We start from the raw sequence: 7,913 nt of genomic DNA, 5'->3' as shown, positions 1-7,913 counted from the left end.
GTCTTGTCTTGTGGACACCTGAAATCCTACCTCTACCCCAGGTATTCAGGTTAGTACAGTGTACTTGCCAACATGATTACTTAGATTGTTTTGTCTGAAATGGCTTAAAAGGAATATTTTTTCTTGTAGAATGGACCCCCGGACCACCTGTACTCCAATTATTAAGATTAATACAAAAAAAATAACTTCATTTAATATTATCCCTATTTTGTGATATAATTATAGGTTATTAGCTTTGTATCGGAAAATATGCACGAGTTCTTCAGCGGAAATATTGCGCGACTTTAGGAGCGCAATATTCTTCCGCTGAAGAACGAGTGCATATTTTCCGATGCAAAGATAATAACCTTTTTATTACATACGCATCTACACGTATAAATATTATGTAAATATTATAAATATATTCAATAGCCTGAATAGGATTGACAATACTGAACTAAATAGAAAAAATAGTGCAACAACATACACTGAATTACGTCACGCACCCAATATGAAATTCAGGCGTCAGTGTATGGAAAAATATTGACGTTTCCGGTACAAGTGTAACTTAACGGGGAATAGAAACAAGTATGTAATAAGTGAACATATTGTTGTAATATAGCAAGTGCAAAAAGTTATTAGACCTGATTTCGTAAGAAATAAGTTACCTATTGCGGTCCGTATCTTTGTATATATTAGTTGCAAGCCGTTCTATGCAAAAACGATCTGTATCGCAGGGTAAAAACGTCCAGAGCCACAGACCCGTCACAATTGCCTAAAGTACACCACGAAAAGTATATTTTGATTATGTGAAAGACATTAAATAGTAAATGGTAAGGAAAAGGAAGGGAAAGGGTAACAAAAATAGGGGCTTTAAACGGGGCAGTGATAAGAAGTAACACCAACAACATATTATATAAGACAGTATACAAAACAGACACGAGACAAGTTAAAAATAGGTTTACAGCTTTGAAACGATCAGTAATGGGCAATAAAGAACGCATTTTATGCATGTCAATTTCAACTCACACTTACCCTATTTTCAACAAGTTAGACAGGACAGTATAGATATAATAATTTTCTCGCTGAGACAAGTTCTTATATAAGTGATAATATATTAGAAAGATTGCATAAAGTAAAAACTATCAAACAATTCGAGGAATCAGTTCACCAATTATTCAATAACTTCTCAGAAATAAAAACACCAAAAGCATAACATCTACTGGCACTACTAGGCCTGTCGCAAGATATAAATACACGCCCGTTTTACTTGAATTTAGGGCAAGACAAAGGCATCACGGAGTTTCACATTTGAGTAGGTATTGCACTATCAATTAAGAAAAAAGTAGCAGCGGGATAAGGACAATAGACAAATGCACTGTGTTTAGCGTTTAATCATTATATTCTCTTTTTTTCACAAATATTGAAAGAGGATTGATGAATATTTGATTAAAGAAAGCATTACAGATAATTTTCAACAGTTTATAAACTACGTCCATGTACTAAACCGGTTGAGTAAGGCCAAATTTTAGAAGTGTGTTAATGTTTGTCTGGTATTTACTAAAAAGTTAAGAAGATATGTTGTGAAATTCAGTTGAAGCCTTCCGTAGCATGTGATATCGGTAACCGTGTTGTAATAACTGAATTGATACTGTTTCTAGCAGTATCAGCCTAAACTAGTTGCTTGGGACAGCTGCCGTGGGCATGTTTTACAGTTGGGTACCATGGTTTATACCTTGGAGTGTGGGGTTTAACATGTACAATGTCATTTTATTTCTGGTCTAGTGCTACTGATTGTGCCTACAGGAATGTTTTTTAACTGTCATTTGTTTGTTTTCATCTAATCTAGACGACAGAGACTTTCATACTGAATATGAAATTTTATCGTTTGCCAGGCTTCTTTTCTAGACGAAATAAACTGAAAAATAAAGAAAAAATAACATCAAACGTAAATCTACTAGAAAGATACCCTCATATACTCATGTCTGAGAAAAAACATTTAAATTGTTGCAATTATCTAAAGAAACATATCACGCATTACTGAATTTAAATTCATTGTTAACGTTTGGTTCAATACAGATACTGCATGTGCGGAAAATCCAATCATATTATTAGTTTACACATGCGCGGAACCCTTTAGAGGTTGAGAAACTGTTGATAAGCTGTGGTAATGCATGTAAAGCTCAGTTTACTGTTTGATTTGATACAGCAGTGACAAATAAGAATAAGTGAATAGACACAAGCTGTGTCTTCGGAAATGTCGTTCATAATTTGGTTCATTTTTTTGGAGGTTTGTATTTACCTAAAGTTAATATTACTTTTCTTAATAACTCACTTTTTCTCTTCTAAATACATGTCTTTTTTCCATTTTTTAGAAAACTACATTTTCTTTCTGGAAATGTTTCTTGTGATGCACTTTTTACAGTCTTGAAAAATATCAGGACAAAGCAATTCTGTTTATAGCAGTAATTGCATTCCTTTATTATATGTTATTCTTTCATTACTGGTCGTCATCATTTCCGCAACTGTTGAAACTATTTGTTTGATTTGACACTGTCTTTGCGAAAGCGTTTGATAGACGTCCGCCGTATTTCGCAGACTGGTGACAATTACAAATATTTTTAGATTGTGTTTTTTATGATTTTATGAACTGTTTCGTAATGCCTAGATATTTAATTTGTCATAAGAATCAGCATTAACATTTTGTACTTTTAAATGTATTGCATCATTTAATATTTTCATTAATTACTGTAATATCTTTTGTCCAAAGATAATATTTGTGTTATGTATTTCAATATTTCGATAGTATATCCTAACTAACTTGTAACGAGGCATGTCGTTAGATATCACAAATCGATACTCCATAACATAGTTTAAAACTACATGCATCATTTTTACATCCATTTCGGGAAAATTGTGCTTCCTTACTTTGTTACCAGTACTCGCGATATAGTGATGTACTGATGCCACAGCGTATTTTATATCTATGCATCTGTGCATTTTCAACTCGCCGCTGGATTTCAATGGCGACTCCTCCTGACGTTTTTATTGGTTAAAGATGTTTGGAGAACAGTGCAGAAGGTGCTCCATATTACAACCCTACTGATTCTTTTTGTGTAAAGCACCCAACACAGGACCTCGATTTAAATGATTGCTAATACTTTTGACGAACGTAGACTCGTTTTTACAAGACCCCTTGTTTTAAGTCCGAAGTGTCACATAATATATTATGTACATGTGTATCTAAACATATTTATATTTGTGACTTGTAACCCATAACAGAAAATCATTCAGCAAATTATTAGTAATTATTTGTGGAAAAGTAGTGCAAGATACAGAAGATGTACACATTTGAGAAGCTTTCCTGGTTGTTAAGCGTGCCAAGTAAAATTAGCTATGGAAATGACTTTATCCGAATGTTATATTTAATGCGGTACCCATATTTTTATTTAATAGAAATATTAAATATATTGAACATAGAATATTGAAACGTTTGACATGCTATAAATTTCGCCAAGCTAAATATATTTGAGCCGTGCCATGAGAAAACCAACATAGTGCGTTTGGGGCCAGCATGGATCCAGACCAGCCTGCGCATCCGCGCAGTCTGGTCAGGATCCATGCTGTTTGCTTTCAAAGCCTACTGGAATTAGAGAAACTGTTAGAAGTATTTAAGATTTAAATCAGTATCTAGTGAAAATATATTTTAGTTCAAGATGAGCATAGTATATCTTAATGGTTTACGGACACAATATTAATATTTGAAAACAAATTTGATAAATATACTTGCTCATAAAATAGAAAAATGTGGAAGCTCCTCAATTCGCTCAACACAACAAAAAAATGAAAATATTGCAGGCTCGTTTTGATTGAGCCTATTCATGGACGGTAGTGGAAAGCATGCAACCGTTCACGCCCTCTAGCCTCGGGTTGAGCAGATCTCAATAATTTCACGTGTTATAAGTACAAAAACAATTTAGAGACATCCACAGTTGGTGCAAAACCTTCAATGATACACTAGGGCGGATTTCCATGAAAGCGCGTAAGGTCACCAGTTAAAATATTGAACCTGTCCTAAACGAGAAAACAATGGGCAGAGGTAAATAAAGCAACTCAATTCATAAAGGGGATCTGAGGTTAGAGCCTGCATATCACAGAAACTGCCAAAGACAAAATTGTTGAATGAAGATTCAGCATTTGTCTATTGGACAAAGGCAAAACACATTACTTTAGACTATAAGCAGACAATTGATTAAAGATATATTGGACCAAAAGTCATATTTCCAAATATGGACAGTTAATTTGTTGCATCTACATTAAAATGAAATTAGCATGTTTGTGTGTATAAACAATACCATGTGTTCAGTTTGAAACGTGCACAAGTTACACGATTTTAACAAATGAGCCGTGCCATGAGAAAACCAACATAGTGGCTTTGCGACGAGCATGGATCCAGACCAGCCTGCGCATCCACGCAGTCTGGTCAGGATCCATGCTGTTCGCTAACGATTTCTCTAATTTCAATAGGCTTTGAAAGCGAACAGTATGGATCTGGATCCATGCTGGTCGCAAAGCCACTATGTTAGTTTTTTTATGGCGCGGTTCAATTATGACTGTTGTATATAATATTTAATTGTGAACATAGCGCTACAAGCACAGTAAACTTACATGTATACCATCAGTCAGGTTAGATTAATGCAATGAAAAGTTTAATAACTCCTAGTACATGTATAAGGCAATATATATTGATCTGATTCTGTATTGTCGGTCCGTCTGTCCATCAGTTTGCCTGTTTGCCCAGTTTGTTTGGACCAATCTTCTGCAACAATTGGTGAGATTTTAAACAAACTGTACAGAGATATTCAGTACAATGGCTTGTTTATTTTTACATATCTTTGGCATTTTCGTTTCGTTTCGAAATGCATTTTGATGAAATTATTACCGTTAAGGCTAGTTTTGCTAAATGTCAGTATTTGTGAAAAAAAAACTGAAGAAAGAAAAGGTAAATGTGGGTGGGGGAGCGTGGAATAAGGTGACAGCTTATTTGATACCATTGTACATTTATATACATATTTACTGTGAGGGGCAGTCATGTGGGACAAGTGTATTTTACAAACAGCTTTTGTTAATTTTTTGTCGATTAGTTATCGTTTCATGCATCATTTTACCTTGATGGTCATTTTCCTTTCGACTTTAAAATTGTATCACAAAATAACCTTTAGATACAAATTTATATTTCATATCAATTAACCTTTCTGATTAAAAAAAAATCGATATGGGAGACAAGTGTTGGACAAACTAAAAAATGTCTTCGACATTATCCGGAATTTTGAAATATTTTGAAATAAACGAGTTAGAGATAATGAGTTGCAAATTTACTTCAAATTAGTGAAAGATGCGCAGAAGAGATATTGGATATCTCTAATCTAATGTTCATAAAACAGGAAACATAATTGTAAATAATGCTCGTAATCAAGCTTTGAAATAGGAGAAATTGTCGTCAAATGGCTTCGTATCAACTCCTCTTGCATATTATTAGATAAATTTAACATTACTTTAATTACAAAACATCTTAATTCAATATCTGTAACTTCATATTAAATAGTTATAATGTAATTTTGAAATTAAATTGCTGTGCAATAGCCATATATCGATGTACATTTAGTCATTTATGTTGCTACATATTTCCTATCTCATTCCTTTAATTAACCAATTTCAATACATATTCACTCTGAGCAGAATTACAAATATGTTTTCAGCTATCAGAAATGCAATTTGTAAATATTAATTAAGTAATATCGAAAGCATAACGAGTATACGAGTTGCCAATACCTTTTCGTTTTATTACATTTTGTATTTATAAGATTAAATTTCTTATTAATAACATTAAATTTCAATTTTATGTAGCCATACACTTTTTGTTTTGGTAAACCAATACAATAACGCAATTATCTAGTTAATAGATGATGTATTGCCTTGTAAATGCTAAATGCCCATGACTACATATGTTATTAGTTTTGACAATGTCTGTTATGAAACCCCGTTCTCCAAATGATCTGACAACACATTCGTTTCATTGTGAGAATATTGTTCTTCTGAATGACATTTCAAGTCTTTGTATCTTAATGAATTATAGCACGCTTATACGTTATATTCTAACTACAGTTTAAGCACGGTATCTCAAATTCTAATGCTTCGAGCGTTTTACCTCGAGATAACCGGAATTCGTCTTAAAATGAGCCGTGCCATGGGAAAACAAACATAGTGGCTTTGCGGCCAGCATGGATCCAGACCAGCCTGCGCATCCGCGCAGTCTGGTCAGGATCCATGCTGTTCGCTAACGGTTTCTCTAATTTCGTTAGGCTTTGAAAGCGAACAGCATGGATCCTGACCAGACTGCGCGGATGCGCAGGCAGGTCTGGATCCATGCTGGTCGCAAACCCACTATGTTTGTTTTCTCATGGCAGGGCTCAAATGATATTTTGTGCATTTGTTTTTCGAAACAGGACTTAAAATGGCTTCGAGATAACCGACATTTTAAGATAAGCAAGTTCGAGATATTAAGTTTCAACAGTATTTCTTTTCAACCTTATGTAGTCACAGGAACATATTCACCATCGTCGCTTTCTTTCAACTCTAAATTCTTACTGTGCAGTGAAAGTCCTCTTTGTAATTCTTCAGTGAACACTATTTCTCTTACTCTACAACTTTTCTTGTTGGTATCTCTGTCAAATGTTGAAATTGCAGACATTATTAAAGGTGGAATGCGCCTAAGCTGAAGTTAAAGGGCTCTGTTCCGATATTTTGTTTATTATAATAAGGCCACACCAAATTAATTTCTTGGTCATTGGATTTCTTCCGAAAAATTAAAGAGCGGGCGAGCGAAATAAAAATAAAAATATTTGTTTTTGGATTTCATCTATTTTTGGAGCGGGCTAGGAGCGATTTGAAAAAAATAATACAAAACCTTGTCACAAGAATCAATAAATGCCTGTGCTATTAATGATAAAAAGAATGAAAGGGACAACAGGTTAAGTAATTTATGACAACAGTTTTATTTTGCAGCATAACAAATTCATGCATGTCCACACATATAGAAGTATATATTATCAATACACAATTATGCATAGAAAGTTGTGCTACAAAAGGAACCGAACTCCAAAACTGTGTTACTTCCCCTTATCTGTACAGTTTACAGTTTTATTTTGCAGCATAACAAATTCATGCATGTCCACACATATAAAAGTTGTATTATGAATACACAATTATGCATAGAAAGTTGTGCTACAAAAGGAACCGAACTCCAAAACAGTGTTACTTCCCCTTATCTGTACAGTTTGACAATATTCCTTCATGGAGGTTGCAAAAGGAACTAGAATGGTGTTGACAGAAAATGTTTCATTCAATCATGTAGTATACCGACGGCTCAATAATGTTATTAAGTAAAACTGACACAACTAAAACAATTACTAATAAACAAAAAACAAATGCACATGTCTACATAATGTCCATGATGCTTAACAAGTTTTAATTGAAATGAACAGAAATGTAGGAAACTACAATGTAGTTGTTATTAGTCGTCAAAGAAGGGCCACAACGCCAGACAAAATAATCGATCATAAAAGTCAGGACAGCATGTACATATCCACTTCATGCCATTGATGTATACCAAGTTTCAATTCAGTTGGATGGAAACTGTAGGACTTAAGTTTACAATGTGATGGAATTATTTCGAGGTCCAAAAGGGCAACAACTCCAGAAAAAAATAATTAGGCATAGAAGTCCCCATGCATTCATGTTGATGATGTAAACAGAGTTTTATATGAATTTGATGCAACTGTTAGGATTAAGTTCTTTGACACCGTAGACATAAAAGGAGTTTATTATATATCTTGGAATAAGTATGCTTTAAAAGTTTTCATAACGTAGTAAGC

This window comes from Mercenaria mercenaria, unplaced genomic scaffold (genome assembly GCF_021730395.1).
Source record: "Mercenaria mercenaria strain notata unplaced genomic scaffold, MADL_Memer_1 contig_4653, whole genome shotgun sequence".
NCBI lineage: Eukaryota > Metazoa > Mollusca > Bivalvia > Venerida > Veneridae > Mercenaria > Mercenaria mercenaria.
Note: the sequence above shows the minus strand (reverse complement) of the source record.